This window comes from Aythya ferina, assembly GCF_964211825.1.
Source record: "Aythya ferina genome assembly, chromosome: 22".
In the NCBI taxonomy this organism is placed as follows: Eukaryota; Metazoa; Chordata; class Aves; order Anseriformes; family Anatidae; genus Aythya; species Aythya ferina.
Window position 1 is genome coordinate 3,505,282 of NC_140320.1, and position 15,905 is coordinate 3,521,186.

The window sequence follows — 15,905 nt, forward strand, 5'->3', positions numbered from 1 at the left end:
GGCATTTCGGAAGCTTGTCCCACTCTAATTGGCAGCATTTCTTCCCTGGACTGCCCTAGCTCTGCCAGCAGGGTCACTGCATGACCACAGGGCAGCCACCTTGCCCGTGTCAGCATCCAGCCACCCTTCAGACATTTCCTCTGCCCGTCCCGTACTTACACGCTCTGCTTCAGTGCAGACTGGATACATGCAGCACAGGAACCCTGGAGCAGCAAGGCACGTCTCAGGAGCTTACAAGAAATAGCACTCCGGGGCAGTGTGCTGCTGGAGCTGGGCCAGCAGTGACCAATGCATTAACACGCTGCTGCTGCTGCATCACCGGCTCGCAGCAGCACGAGCAGCACAGGAAGCCTTGCCCAGAAACGAAGCTCTTGTCCCATCTTGAGGAAAATAGCTCTGATCCAGGCAGGAAGAAGATCTTGAGCATTTCCTATTTATTCTGCTGTCGCTGCCAAGAATATCACGCTGTGTTCCCCATGGATCATCTGGGTAGCGGAGCTGGAGGGGTTGCTGAGGTAGCGCTGCAGCTGGCGGATCGCTTGGAGGCTGCATGGCACCGGGCAGGACAGGGCACTTCTCTGACAGACACGCAGCGTGTGCCTCTGCCCGCAGCTGTACGAGGGGAAGAACATACCCGTCTGTGCAAAGGCCAGGATGGAAAATACAAGTGTGCAAAGCTGCACGTGTGAGTGTGCTCCAGGCCCCGTACCGTGTCCGTAAGGTATAATTTAGGAGTTATTTGATGAGCCTGTGAACAACACGCCTTGACAAGAGCCACTTGTACAACTAAAGTGTCTACAGACAGACAGGGTGAAGTACAGGATGGGGACTAACATGCCCACATTTGTGGGACAAAGCCATGAGCTCTGCAGTCAGCGGCAGCTCACAGTTCATTCCTCAAGCTCCCAGTGCCCCAGGTCCCCGGAGGTGTGCAGTTCCCATCAGAAAATGGAGGAGGATATAGTCGGTCGTGAGCAATATGCGGTGTTACTTGGAGCACCTGGGGGTTCCACGTGTCTAGATCAAGACATTAAGATTAATTATGGGGCACATCCTGTGATCTCCGCTCAGCGAAGCCCTTATTAGCTGAATCCAGCCCCAGTGTCAACTCACCACTCCAAACACAAACAGTTGGGGTTGACAGGAGAAAAAGGGAGACTCTGTCAACAGCACTGCTTCCAGAATATGCTCTGGGGAGGAATGAAGCCACAGTAAATTCACCCCCAGCCATTTACCCAAACAAAAACTACAGTTGGAGTCTGCCTAACTTGTCAAAGCTGCTTCATGGCACTTTGCAAAGCTGTAAAAAAAGTGCAGGGTAAGAAAGCTCCACAGAGGGCAACAGCCCCGGAGAAAGATGCTGGCCAAGGTCTGCTCCATGCCCACAAGTCAGAGACCTTGCTGGTAAGCCCATACAAAAAGCAGCCTTGGAACCAAAGCAGCCTCTTGCACTGCTCACCCCTGCAAGACAAAATGCACAGTGATATAAAAAAGGCCAGGATTCTCCCTACGGATTCCCATCTGCCTGCTGGATTTTGTTTGAAGAGGAAAAAAATTCCCTTTGCACAACTTTATCGAGCTGACAGAAGTGAAGCAAGGGCAGGAGAGAGCAGAGGCACTGCAAAAGGCAAGTCTCCAAGAAACACTAAAAAAAGAACCGCAACATTTGCCCTGATGTCCCTTAAAAGACAGTTCTTTTCATTTCCCAAGGCTTCTGCTGTTTCAACATGAGGGTGCTGGGAAAGATTAAAAGGGCAGGCGCACAGCTTTCCTTTCAGAAAGCATTATTTTGACATTGAGCAGCCAGCTTTGCACAAGGGCAGTGTGTGCTCACACTTCGTCACTGAAGGTTTCTTGGTCAGCTAAGGCCAGATAACGGCGTTACAGCAGATATTTGCTACAAGGAAGCACTCGGTGCGGGTGCTAATCTGCAAGGCCCTGCACAACGGAGGTGCTTGCGGCTCCTCTTGCCTCTGTGGGCACACGGTCGCAAAGCCTGAAAGGCATGGAGCAACCTGCAGGTCAAGGGAATAAATCCAGGCAGCTCTGCAGCTGGCCGGGGCTCTGCCATCCTGCCTTGATGGGACAAAGCCACAGGAGAGCACGACGGCAGAGCCCAGAGGCACTGCATCATGCCTGGGACATGCAGGACGGCATTCAGCCCCCGCTCTGAGCCACCTCCATGGGTTGGGAAACTCTGGGATGCCAATGAACACATGTCAAAGTTCTCCCCCTGTTCTCCGTGCCACCACGTGCATGTGCAGGGAGGCCTTTTCTTGGATGGCCTCTCGCTCTGCTGTCTTAGAGAAGTGACACCGGATTTGCACCCCGTCTTCTGCGCCCTCGTGGGGTGAGCCCGGCTCCGAGGAGCCAGCTCTTGTTAGGGCCGTTCCTGTGCTGCTAACGACTGAGTTCAGAGGGTTTCTTTGCCAGAGAAGCTGCCAGCTTCACTAGGAACGCCTTTGGGGGGAGGCAGGGAGGGATTTATAACTCAGCCGCATGAAATGGGAAAGTACTGCCAGCCAATGGCACTGAGCTCGCTTCTTTCCTCTCTTTCCTACACCCAGGCATATTCAAGCAGGAAAATACAATTATTGCCACCTTCCCCCCAAAACAGCATCCACTGTCCTGCTGGCTTTGGCCATTTCCAAGGCCAATATCACAGAAATAACCCTTCTGGGAGAAATATCCTTCTTTTTCCCCATCTAATCCCCCAGTCCCTTCTTCGTCAGTGCTTGGAAGTTGACACAGAGAAGGGTCTATACACAGAAAGAAGTTATTTTACCTTTTTTTTCCTAGCACCTCCATTTTCTCACACCTTTTCCATCCCACTTGCAGGTTACCCAAGTGATCCCAACCACTGCAATCTTCGAGCCAAACCTCGGTCAATTCAGCCCCATCGGAGATGTGTGTGCAGAGCAGGACGAGCCACACAGATGAGATCCACTGCAGTGTCTTAAGACACTTTTCTCACACAAGCAAGGGTTACTCACAAAACAAAGGATGGCAGAGGCTCCACCATACATTTACAGAGCCCTTTTCCTGTATTTAGATGCACGCACACACGGGCAGCCTCCCTCACTGACACGAGTTGGTGGCACCTCACCGTAACGTCCAAAAGGTCCAGATATAGCTGTGTGATGAGTGTCTCTTCGGGTCTGTAACAAACGCTGGGCCCTGAGCTCCTCAGATGTGTATAGGAGCTCCTACATCGACTGACGGCACATCAGAGCTCCTGACTTTCTGCCCTGTGCACATAAGCACTTCTGTGACACGTCACTGGAGAAGCATCCAAGGCTAATGCTGCCGAGCCCCGTGCCAAGCTGAAGACCCATCAAGAAGTCCTCAAAGGCAAGGGAGGGAGTGGGTAGCCGAGGGACAGCACACAGCAAGGGGCATTGCGGCAGCGAGACCCTGCCAGGGATACTGGGGGGCTCCAACCAAGGCTTGGACTCGCTGGGATGGAGTGGCAATGGGCTCCTCAGCCATAAACATCAGGACCTCCTCTGCATGTTCCCAAACAACATCGGGGCTGAGCCACCTCCCAGGACTACCTGAAGTTGTGCCTTCTGGTCTGCCTGAGAGAAATCAGGGCTTTCAGGGTCACAGACCCAGGAACTGTCAGAGAGAGGCCCAGCAGGGAAAAGGAAAGCAGCATTTGAGGCCAGCTTCATTGATCACTATGGACTTTCTCCCCCCTAATCACTATTTTTCATCCCCATCCACTCCCACAGCATAGCGTGACACCGAGATCGCTCTTCAGCAGGCAAAGCATCTCTCAGCCATCTCCTCTTCCTCCAGAAGACAGCACTCGCAGAGCTTTTCCCTTTAAGCAGCCTCAAAGTTGGCTCTCGCCACTGCTGGCACAAATGAAAGGGATTTCAGTTCCCCCTCCTCCTAAAGCCCTTCTCTTTCTGTTGCAAAGAAAAGGCAGAGGAAGACCACGGGAAGAGAAAAGCAACTCTCCCAGTCGCATCTCACCTCCCTCCCATCGTTCAGCACAGACACACGGGGGGCTGGGAGGGCACAGGACCACCACCGTCCCCACGCAGCTTTTTGGGGAGCCACACCAAGCCCACGAGGGGAGCCCCAGAGCAGCTGCAGGTCTGGGAGGGCACGGCTGGGAGCACAGGGCTCCTGGAGGCGAGACATGGGCATATTTCCCCACAACCCAGCCAGCCTTCCCCAGGCAAAGAGGCTTGGCATCCTACGGCACCCAGCCTGGGAAAGGGGGCAAAGTGATCTCCAGCACCGCAGCCCCCCGAGCCATTCTGCAGCCTTTGAACACGCCGGGAGGGGTAGGAAAATTGCTTCGAGTCGTTCCTGCTTTCTCCCACTCCCTGCCCGCTGCAGGCACACACACACACACCCAGCCCTGTGCATAAAGGATCTCTGTCCTGCTCTGCTCAGCCATGCAATGTCTGCAAGAGGCGAGAGTTACCTTATTCCCACAGCCCGAACCGCCTTCTCTCTCCATCGTGGCCGGGAAGCTGCTCCCATTCATGCTTTAATCCCTGGGAACAGAGGCACGATTCAAAGCAGCTGTTCGCCCACTGGAGTGGGCTCCCCCCAGCAACCTCCTCCTCCTTCTCTCCTCCCTTTTTCCTCGTTTGTTGGGTCCGGATTTTTTTTTTATTTTTTTTTAATGTATTCTTTCTTAATCCAGGCGGCGACCGAGACACTCCTTCATCGCATCTCTGCCTCCCCGTTCCACTCTCAAAGAAATAGCAGGGCAGAGCTCCTTCCTCCTCCGCGGACCTCCAGTTCCCAGGTCTGCCTTTCTGCAGCGTGGCGTTAGGGGAGAGAAAGAGAGTGAAAGAGGGAGGGAGGGCGAGCGGGAGGGAGGGAGGGAGCGTGCAAACAGGGAGGAGGAGGAGGAGGAGGCCAACGGGGTGCGGGAGGAAGGAGCCAGAGCGTGGCTGACTGCTTTGTATCCAGAGCAGTGCCGCCAGCCCCTTCCCTCCCCCCCAGCAGCGGAGGACCTGCGCTGCTAATGGTCTGTACCAATTTATTCCACTTGGGCAGGGGCACTTCTCCCTGCGACAGGAGGAAAAGCCAGGGAAGGCTCCGAGATGGCCCCTTAAGGAATTGGTTCCTGCTCTCCTCACTCCGCGGCATCACCCACTGGGTTCGCAGCCACGGGCGAGGGGAGATGCTCAACCCGGCTCAGCAGGAGAAAGCCAAGTGTGAGGCTCAGAAGGGCTGGGTGGCAGGGATGGGTCTCTCCAGTCTCTCCAGCACCTCTCCGAGGGAATGTGGTGACCCTAGGCAGGGTGCAAGACCAGGTTCACCTCCAGCCCCTCGGGAAGGCAGGCTGAGCGCTGCTCCCCTTTATGCAGCACCCTCCACACCTTGTAGAACATCTCCAGATGACTCCAGCTGGGCTCTGCAACCGGTGGGCAACGCTCGTTAGATCTCACGTAGCTCCCCTTCTGATTAGCACCACAGCTTTCCATGGCCACCCTCAGCCATCCTTGCATGAGCAGCAAGGCAGCTCCACACCCACCTCGGCACTGACCACGGGCCCCAGCACTGGGTGAGAGGAGCAGGAAGGGGCTCTGCCAGCGGGGAGGAGGCTCTGGGCTTCATTAGGGCTGCCCCTAATCAGGGTACAAATGCCCTGAGCCCCGAGGAAAGGCAGGACGCTTCTGTGACCGCTACCTAAGCAGCAGGACCTCAGAGATATTCCCTTCCTCCACAGGGATCACCTGGAGAGGCAGGGCTAGAAGGGGTTGGGGAGCAGAGCAAAGATCTTATCTCTTGCTGCTGCCCTTTAATAGTTAACCCGGGGAGGGCTGACTCATGCTCAGCAGCAGATTTCTCCGAGATGGCTGAACACCACAGTACGTATGTCTCAGAACGCCACACTCGCAGCTAGGCAGTTTATCCCGAGCCAAAAATCAGCCCCGAGGCTGGGGGTAAGTTACCTCTCACCTGTCCTGCCACCGCCGCCTGCTCACCTGCTGCCAGCTGGGTCAGCCCCCTCTCTCCACACCCTAAATTCCTGGCTGCATGTCCCGGAGTGGACAAGCACAGATCCACAGCTGCAGCTACTCCTTGCTACTCCATCTCTGCCAGATCTGGTAAGGTTACAGTGCCATGGTAACATGGAGGTAGGGAGAGATTTACTTACGCTTTACCAAAAAAAGAACAACAAAGAAAAAAACAACTTGCAGTTCCTGCAAAAAGCATCGCTGCTCCGAGAGCTGAGTTCCATGTTGTGGAGCAAGCTGGGTGATTTTCGCTGGTGGTTCCCACTGTTTTCACCCCGCTGTTCGTTTTGCATCCGGAGCGCTCAGCTTGGGCGTGCCAAGGGGTGCCAGGGAGCAGAGATGTTTGCTGTGGAGTTCAGAGTCAAATCATCAGCCACATCATCAGCCACAAACTAACGAGCATCAAGGCACACTGACAACCCCTGACTGCATCACAAGACCTCCAGAGCCAAACTCCTTCCCCATGAAGTCAGGCAAGCTGGAGGGCTCTGTGCGTGGCCCCAGGCCTCTGCCTCATGTGGGCGTGAGCTTTGGTGAGACCAGCAAGGCTTGCACCAGAAAACCAGGGAGATGCTGGCTCCAGGTCGGGGCTGTCCATGAAGGGAGATGCTTAAAAGGCAGCTCCTTGCCTCTCCGCTTGCATTGGGGATGAATAAGGAACAACTCTGGGATTGCCAGTCCCAAACCCTTCACCATGCTGGGCTCTCTCTGAACAGACCACACAGAGGACCGCAGCCGGGCTGGTTTCTGCTATGCCACTTCCTTGGCAAAACAAGCCAGCTGGTGAAATCCAAGGGAGCACGGCCTCGTTCTGTCCTTGGGCTCGTTTTCTGCAAGGTACCTAGGGAGAGATCAGCTCCGAAGACTATTTGCCTGGGAATTTTGTGCCAATTCAGCTCATACCAAGGATTTCACTGAGCTCTGTGTCTATTAAAAATGCATAATGTCCACTTATATCAAAAGGGTGGATTCAGACCCAGTGTTTTACCTGCTGCTGTGGCACGCAGGAGATGGATGGGGGGAGCTGTCCCTCGAGGCCTGTGTCAGGAGACAAGAAAGGGCATCGCCACTGACTGCTTCAGAGCGGGGTAAACAAGGGAGAGAGAGATAAAAGCGCTGCTGTCACAAAATATAAACACATAAAAACTCGGGGAGGAGGGAAACAAGATGTGTTACACCTGAGGTTTATAAAAATTACGGGTGAGCAGTAACATTTCAGGTTCAGCCCTGCACCAGCGTCTCCAAAGACTCACAAAGGTGAAAGGCACTGGGAAAAGTGTCGCAGAAGCTCAGGAGGGACACAGACACGTACAGAGAGACCCCCAGAACCCCCAGACTGCAAATTACAGCCTGGTGCGCTCAGAGCTCCTTTTTGTCATCGGAGCAGCAGAGCAATGGTGCACAGAGGCTGCTCTGACATTTTCCAAGGTTGTCCCTTTGAACTTTAGCATATCGACTTGTTTGCGTGCCGGGTATGGAGCGTGCCACGTTCACCAGAGCCAAATTCCCGCGGAGAGGCTCGGGCAATGCTCCCAAAGGGCCTCGGGGTTCAGGGAGCAGGGCGCTTGCCTGGAAGCCTGGAGAGCTTCCCCGAGGATGTTGAGCTCAACATGCAGCACCGCTGCTGACAGCAGTGTATATAAACAGAGCAGCATTTTCCTGCTCCCTCCCCCTTCTTATTTTAGCACAAAATACCCCGAGTAAAATACATACACACAACAATACGCTACGAAAGCAAAACAAAGCCCCAAGTGTGCGCACGCACGCACATGCACACACATAGATATTCTTCTGGAGAAAGCGGCATATATTCAATACCTTAAATGTCATTTCTTAAATATTAATGCTGTGCTTCTGGCGAGGTTTATGTAAGGTTTATTACCACCGGATTGGAGGCACAACAAAACCCCAGCTCGGCGCTCGCAGCCTGATGTTCTCTGCCTGCCCAAGCCATCCAGAGGCCCAGCACCATCACGGTGCCCCGTCTCCCCTGCAGACCCCGAGCCCCCCAGCCATGGAGCTGGGGCAGACCCACTCCTGCCAGGCTGTTTTCCTCGGGGTGGGGCAGAGCTACATCTCCCTTTTCCCCCATCCCCGTGCTTGCAGCTCGCCATCTGGCACTGTCAGGAGCATCCCTGCTTGGATCCGCGCTGCAGCCAGGCGCAAGCCCGAGCGGATGCCTCTCTCCGGCTGCACAATAACCTCATTAGCTGAGGCAGCGCAGGGCGAAAGGAAGAGCACCAGGGCAAACGCTCAGCAAATAGCCGGGTACGGTTCAGCTGTGTACACACAAGCACGGCCCTGGGCTGCTGGAAGGAGCCACGCAGCAGGCAGAGCAACCCAAGGGCTGGCAACTCCTGGCTGGCAGCATCCCCTGTGAGCCCAGCCACAGCTCCACGTGCCCAGGTCTTGTTCAGGCAGCCTGAACACAAGAACTAACTCGTGCCCTTGGATGGACCCCAGACTGTCACTGCCCTGTGGTGAGAGATTTGAGAACTGCCCATCCATGGGTGAGAAACGAGGTGGGCCACCCCACCTCAAAGGCACTGCGATGGGAGGACCTCAGCTGAAAGTCCCACTCAAGGGGTTTTGTCACACAGATTGGAGGGACCCTAGGCTCTGGGAGGAGAAAAATCCCAAAGTTTGGCCTCTTTGCCCCTGCATACTGGGCAAAAAGATCCTCCAGCAAGTGCCTGTTAGCCCAGTTATTCTCCAGGGGCCAAACAGAGGCCAGAGGGTTTTGAAGCAGAGGATAAGCTTCTTAGGGAGCGCAGCCACACGTCGTGCTATTTGCACAGACCGCTTCCAGCACTCGCTGCTACTGCCCACGTTATAGCTGTGCTAGGAGAGCAAATTCAGCCTTTCAGACTGCTGGGCTGCAGTGGGGGGAAACCAGCAGATAATTCCATGCCATACCTACTCTTCTTTTTCTTCTAGCAAATGTACAGCAAACAACACCAAAAGCATTCATCCCATCCCCAATCTCCCTACTTTTCACCCCAGAAGTCTTACGGACTATCTCATCTGCACAAGCTCCCGGTGATGCTGCTCACCACCCAGCCCAAGTTGTGCTGCCCCTTGTGCCTTTATGCTAGGACAGGGAGGTGCTCTCTTCCCTGGCAGGAGCTGTTTGCCCCCACCAAGTCTCTGTAGGTGCACAGAGGGCACTTGCACACCCTGACGGATTGATTCAGCGTGCCCTCAGGATACTTCGTGGACACATGAAAAAAAGCAAGGAGTGGGGCATGGGAAGCATGGGGAAATGGAGAGCAAAGCCACGCTGATGCATCAGCAGGTGGTGCTCTCCCCTTCAAATCGTCAGACAAGTTAAGCCCTCGCCTGGCATTTTACCACTGGGACTTCCTCCAGGAAAGGACGCTCAGCCTAACACACGACCCCTCTTCTCTGCACTGCTGAGAGAGGCAGAGGCTGCAGCGGTTCAGAGCCCTGGAACGGTTCAGAGCCACACACTGCACGGAGCTCCCCTTGGGCGCTGGTGCTTCTTTACGGCTTGGAAGAAACTCTTCACAGGCTAAAGACCCGTAGTAGGTAAACCTAACTCTGGGGAACATCAAAGAGGAAACGCTTTAGCACGTTGCCGGGAGTTGGCAGGAGTGATTCAATAACCCCTGGACTCCTTGTCCAGCCACAGCCTCGCTCTGATCGTTATCTTGGCCAGAATCCAAGGCAGAGATTGTTCAGAGACCAGTGCATCCCAGACGGTGCTAAATCATACGCATCCAAACTGTCCTCCGAGGGATTTTAATTCGCTGGGAAGCACCCTCTTAGCAAACAAACACAAACAGATCTAGCTCTCGCCACATTGCCATCATTAATCTCTGCTTCCAGAACCTCCACCCAAGGCTCCGCGCGCTGATCGCGCCGGTCACAAACGCTGGTCTTTGCTCTGGATACCACAGCTTGAGACCAGAAGAGAGAAGAGAAAGCAAGAAAACGAGCACCCTGCTGGAATTCCTGTTGGTTTGTTGTGAGACAGCCCCGAGGGGGGGCTTTCAGATGCCCTAAGGCATGGGCTCTTCTTGTTGTTGGGGCTCAGGAGACTTCGAAGAAAGTCCAAGCAAACCTCCTGCGTTTCTCTGTACCTGAATACTTTAACTGTGCTGCTGAAACATGCATTTCTGCTCCATTTCCTGCTCTGTTGCTCCCACTTTCTCCACCACTGATTTGCCAGGCAGGTTAGGATCTTATTAAGAGAAAACTTCCTTCAGGAGCAGCTCGTGACGCTCTGGGATTGCAACACAATGAACTGATAAAGCGAGACATAGAAGCACATAAATAATCATAGTATCTCACACGTCCCAAGATCACACAAGCAATTTCAACTCTTTTTTTTCATGTCCTGTTTATAAATATTCATTTCAGGGCTGTTTTAAACCAACGGAGCCTCCTACAGAAGCTCGAGCAGCCTCCCGTTCCCATGCAGCACGTGGACGACCTGCAACGATTTGCAGTCCCTCCTCATCCTGCCTCTTCCCCACAGATACTCCCAGACCATGAACGCCCAGCACGAAAGCACAAGCAGCAAATATCTCAGCATCTCAGCCCATTCCTGTGGTAGCCGTGTCCATGCCATATGCCCACTCCCTGCTACTGACCTCCATCTCGCAACAGCTACGTGACGGCCACATCACCTGCTCTGGGTTCACTCACCTGCCACTAAGCAAAATCACTTGGAACCATAAAAAAAACCACTGTTGTGTTCATTTCTGGAAAAGAAAAATTAATATGCAAACGGCGATAAATTCTCTGATGTGCACATTTACGTTTTTATCATGTAGTTAATCAGGAAGGAGTTGGTTCAGTTTAGATACAGCTCCACACTTTGCCTCTATAATCCGAATCCCAGAAGGGCCTTATAAAACCATAATCTGCAATGCAAAATTGCAAAGCATATGGGAGTGTCTATAGATTTTCCAAATCACCTGTGCCCTAATTTAATATGAATAACAATTAGTTTACTCTTATCAGTTAATTGTGCCCCTTGTGGATTCAGCAACACTGCGTCTCGTCGCCGAACGCCTTTGTCTGAGCAAACTTTAATTACACTTCCTCGCGCAGCCCAGCCCCACTCGCAGCTTTGGCAACAAAGGCGAAATTGCTGCTCAACAAAAAGCCCACCACCAACCAAAAGGGAGCGGCTGCACTCTGATGGAATCAGGGAAGTGCACAAAAGCTGCTGGGGTTAATAGCAGGGAGCATTACCGCAGTCCCTTCAGCCCAGCCGACGTGCCCACAGCATCCTCCATGAGCTGCACGAGGAGTTTCTTCAGCCCCAGCCAGCCCCGACAGCCCTCGATCCGGTCCTGTCTCTGCTCCTGCTGCTCCGAGGGGGAGGAGATGCCTCCCAGCCCCGGGCATGAGCAGCAGAAAATGGGAGAAGGCTTTCATTTCACCTCCGGTGCTGTGATTAGCAGAGGGTTGCGAGCCAAGGCACCGGCTCCTATTTCCAGCTCAGCCGCTGTCTCCAAATGATCCTGTGCAAGTCACTTAACTCCGAGCCTGCTTCCTCGCCCATTTAAACAGCAACAATATTGTCATTGATAAAGCTGATGGGATATGAATACACATTCACTCAATGCTTTGACATCAATCCTGCAATTAAAATACCGTTAATGCAACAGCAAGCACTGCAACTTTATCTACTGGCATTGGGTACGCGTTTTCTTTTCAAGGTCCACAAGTCCCCTTGTGAATCATACAAAAAAACAGATTGAGGATGACTGTGTTTCTACTTCCATTTCAAACATGGCAGGGTTTTGCACACACACAGACCTTAAATCTCAGTTACACCATCCCCTTGGCAGCAAAACGTTGCCTTTGCGTAGCAGAGGATGCAGGCTACAAACCCTTTGGCAGAGGCGAAGGAACAAGCCTGCAGCGTGGCAGATAAAGCCTCGGGTGTTAGGAACGTTCCCAGCCCGCCGGATCCAGCCCAGGAATGCAGAGCTCACCCTGCCCAAGTCAGGGAATTCATCTCCCACCGCATCAAATATGCTCCTCATCTCTCGACTGCGTGACCTCTGCTCCTCTCCAAATGGGATTTCTCCACCCTTTCGAAGGAATAAGTTGCCGTGCATACTTAATTGCTTTTATTACTCTCCAGTAATCATTAGCATGACCTTTCCATGCACTATTTTGGTGTCTCTCCCCAGGTCATTACTTCTAAACCACAGGCTCTGGTGGAACAGAAACATTAATCTCCTGCAGACAGCAGAAACAAAGCTCACAGGGTTTGATCTCTCCTGGGAAAAAATGATGCAACAAACTGGACCAGGTTGAGCTCTGTCTCTGGCATCCTGGCAATGCCATGCAAGACCTCCGACTTTTCTCAGTGGATCCTCGTGCCTCTCCCTTCAATCCCGTGTTAGCTCAGCAAGCAGAGCAGAAAAAGCAACTACAACTACAAATTTTAAATAAGGCCGAGTGTCACTCACTTGAGTAACTGGAACAATGCGAGTGGGCTCCAAGCTGCAGTGGCCAGGATAATCCTGCAAGCAGCATTAGCTACTTGGACAGCAGAGCTAATTCCCAGCTACAGAGAGAAATCAGGCTGTGATTCTCCGTGGAGGTTCAGGCAGCAACACCTTTGCAGTAACCATTTCTGCTTCATCTCTTGGAGCACTCTGCCAGACATGTGCAGCATCAGTGGGGACGAGCTGGCAGGGGAGAGCGGGGCTCATCCCGTGACCTTCCAATGCTTCTCCGAACAAAGCTTGTGGCTCGAGCAGGGCACTTTGGCTGAAGGACGAAGCAAGAAAGATAAACCAAACAAAAGCTTATTCTGCAGACCTGCCAGGTTTGGCAGCGTTCACACAGGTCTGACAGCTTCACCCTGTAAATGAATTGTTTCTTGTGAAAGCACAGGAGAGATCTCATCCGTCTCGGATGCTGCAAATCCATGTATGGTGCAGAATTGAACCGGCCTTTCTGAGGGAATGTATTTTATTGAGTGCTGTTTAAATGACTGCCATCAAAAAGCCGTTTCATAAACAGAAATCTAACATTTCCTCATTATTCACTCTCCTTCCCCCTTCCCTCCCTCGTCTCCCAGCTTATTCCCATCTCGAAAGAGCCTAAAGCAGGCCAGCCAAAAGCGAGCTGAACTCTTGCTCCACCTGGGAGCAGACTGGACTCCAGGTGAGGGGCTGCCCAAACCTTTCCAGGGAGAAAGCAGCAGACTGAAACCTGGAGTGCTTGCAGGCACAAAGATGTGCCCTCCACCTGCAGAAGGAGAGCTCCAAGCTTTGCAAGCCGTGGGGCACATGGGGTGTTTGTGCCCACAGTGCCTGGGGGTGTGCGGGCCGTGTGTGGCATTCACAGCCCGCAGCATCTTGTGCCATCGTTTCAAAGGGATGCAGCACTACAGAAACAACAAACATCTCCCTGCTAAATAACCACTTTGTTTCTGAGTCTCAAAGCCCTTCTGCGCAGCTGCTGCAGTGCTTCTCTCACAGACGAGGTGGCAGGGGCAGGAATGGGGTCTGGGCTCTTCCCTGGGCCACCGGCCCCTGCTTGCACAGAGGGCATTTTCAAACTTGCCCGAAGAACAACAAAAACTTAGGGCTGCAAGTTGTTTTGTTTTTTCCTCCTTGAAGGTAGATTCATAAAACCCTCTGCATGATCCAGCCTCTGACTCCAAAGTGTGCCCCTTGCTCTTTTGCTCACCAGTTCCTCTGTCAGCCTGGAAGCATCCCGGGACACTGACCATCCTTACCTTTTGATCCCATCAACAACCCCCATCACGTAACAGAACAGCAGATTTTCCAAGCCCTAGTGAACAAAGAACAACTCTTTGGCCATTTATTTAACAACATACTCTGAAGAGCTCCTTCTCTCCACTGCTACTGCTACTCCATTAAATGAACAGAAGGGAAACAGGGGAAAGATTTTGGCAAAGCCTACAAACTCTGTGGTGGTGTCCAAGCTTCCTATCCTCTGATTAAAGTCACTCCCGTGTTGCCAGCTGCTTCAATAGCAAAAGCACCACTTCACAAGAACATTAAATGAGGAGGGAACCTCAGACACAGAGCCCTTTCCTCCTCCCAACGCCTCTCTCCCTTAAAATACCGACTTTGAGATTTCATGTTGTCCTTAGAAGTGACAGCAGCCAGGACTTGATGTAATTAGCAGCCTGGTAAGACACTGCGTTTTTGTTCTGCTGGTAATTAAGTCAGTTTCTTGTCATGGGCTAACGAAGGAAAATGTTCAGCTGAGAGAAACTGATGGTAAAAACGGATCTCGATACAAGGGCCCACTTATGGTAACTGGTTGCTACAGGGCAAATTCGAGGACCTTTTGCTCTCCGAGGACTCACTATCCCACCTTCCAGGTTGACATTGCTTTCTAAAACAGTGGGCTGCTAGACTGTGCCCTAAATCCTCATCAATAAAGCAACGAATTTCCCAAATCCAGTGCACAAACTGGAAGAAACTGGCTTGCAAGGACCAAAGGAGTTCCATGGGTCCTATTAGTGTCACGTCAGTTGAGGTAAATTAATAATTTTCCTGATTAATTCTGATGCATGTGAGCATCCCCCACCAGCAGCTGAGGAACAGACAGGACAAGAAAACCATTTTTCCCTTGCAAGGAAAGGAACAACTGTGGTGCTCCGCTGGGAAATGGGCCTGCAAAGATGATCACTTCTAATCTGTGTCGTGCACAACGCCGCTCCCGGCGGGGACACAACTGCCACAAACACATTTGGATTAACGGGAGGGGGATCTGCCCACGGCAGCACCTGGGAAGGCAGCTCCTCAGTCCCTGTCCTTCCTCCGACCAGGCTCTGGAGCTACCCACAGAGCTGCACACACAAACCAGAGGGGACCACGGTGCTGCCCAAACCTTCACCCACCCTGACACCACGGCCTCAGGTGGGAGCACGCTGGATTCCAGCAGGTACTGGCTGAAACCATCAGGCTGAGAACTTTCTCTCTTGAGGACGTCTGCCCTCAGGCAATACCGACGGGTTTTATATTCTGAATGGTGTGAGTATGTCCTCTCCTGGCTGGTACCTTGCTCTGGGGTACTGTCCAAACACCGAGTGGTTTGCAAAACCTTCGTTTCCTTGCCCAGACCTACCTCCATGAAGTGATGTGAGGAGTGTAAGCTGTAGATGTGCAATGTGCTCAAGTTCCCAGAATGGGTTAGTAACAACAGCCGAGGCTCCTGGATATCAGGCACTGCCCTAACCTGCTCTTCAGAGACTTGCGCTGCTCCAGCCAAATAACACAGGCATATTTCTGTCCTGCAGCCTCAAAGCAGCCTTACCATGCTCCAACTCCAGAGCAAGAGGGGTAATCTCATCCCTTCCCCAAGCAACATCTAAGAGGAGAAGCTGGGTTTCTGAGATAGCAAGTCCATACTTGGAGCAAGACATCCAGTATATGAATAATGGAGAAGCCAGCAGCAGCTCCACGTGTAAGTTCACCCAGACATTTCACTTAGAGCTGACTAAAATCCCCCTGCTTCACACTTCTCCGATTGAATCCAGCATCCCAACTCAGTACAATCACTCCAAGGGCAGAGAAACGTCCCATGCAACTGAAGTAAAATATTAAGTGACATTTGTAGATGATGTCTTTTTAAAATGTCTATGAAAGATTGCTCCGTTGTCCTGCATCTTTTAACTCTCCCCTAGCTAAAATGCCACAGTCTCACATACTACCACAGCTCAGGCTGTATCTGATGAAGCAGAAATCAGTATGAAAGAAGTTTTTTCCCCTATTGCTTCCCCATCTCATCAGCAGACATGGAAAGACAGACCAAGCTCTACGCTGTGTGCTCCTAATTGCCACTATTTGCCCCAAGGCAGCCCTCTCAAACTCCCTAATGTCCACTTGCTATTTCATGTGGATCTTTCTTCTCTCGTCTGCTGGCTTCCAGTTCAGGGCA

At 52.5% G+C, this 15,905-nt stretch overlaps 1 protein-coding gene across 8 annotated transcripts in view; it reads right to left on the minus strand.

Moving 5' to 3' along the window:
* The window catches only part of B3GAT1 (beta-1,3-glucuronyltransferase 1), a 54,991-nt gene that overhangs the window by 29,768 nt on the left and 9,318 nt on the right, over positions 1–15,905 (minus strand). For 6 of the 8 annotated variants that reach the window (XM_084495497.1, XM_084495489.1, XM_084495496.1 and 3 more), the window contains exon 1: positions 4,442–4,948. The exons of 1 other annotated variant lie outside the window; for it this stretch is intronic. The gene's annotated coding sequence lies outside the window, so the exon portion shown is untranslated. Of the gene's footprint in view, positions 1–4,441; positions 4,950–15,905 lie in introns of those variants that run through there. One more of the 8 variants, XM_084495494.1, reaches the window with a different exon arrangement.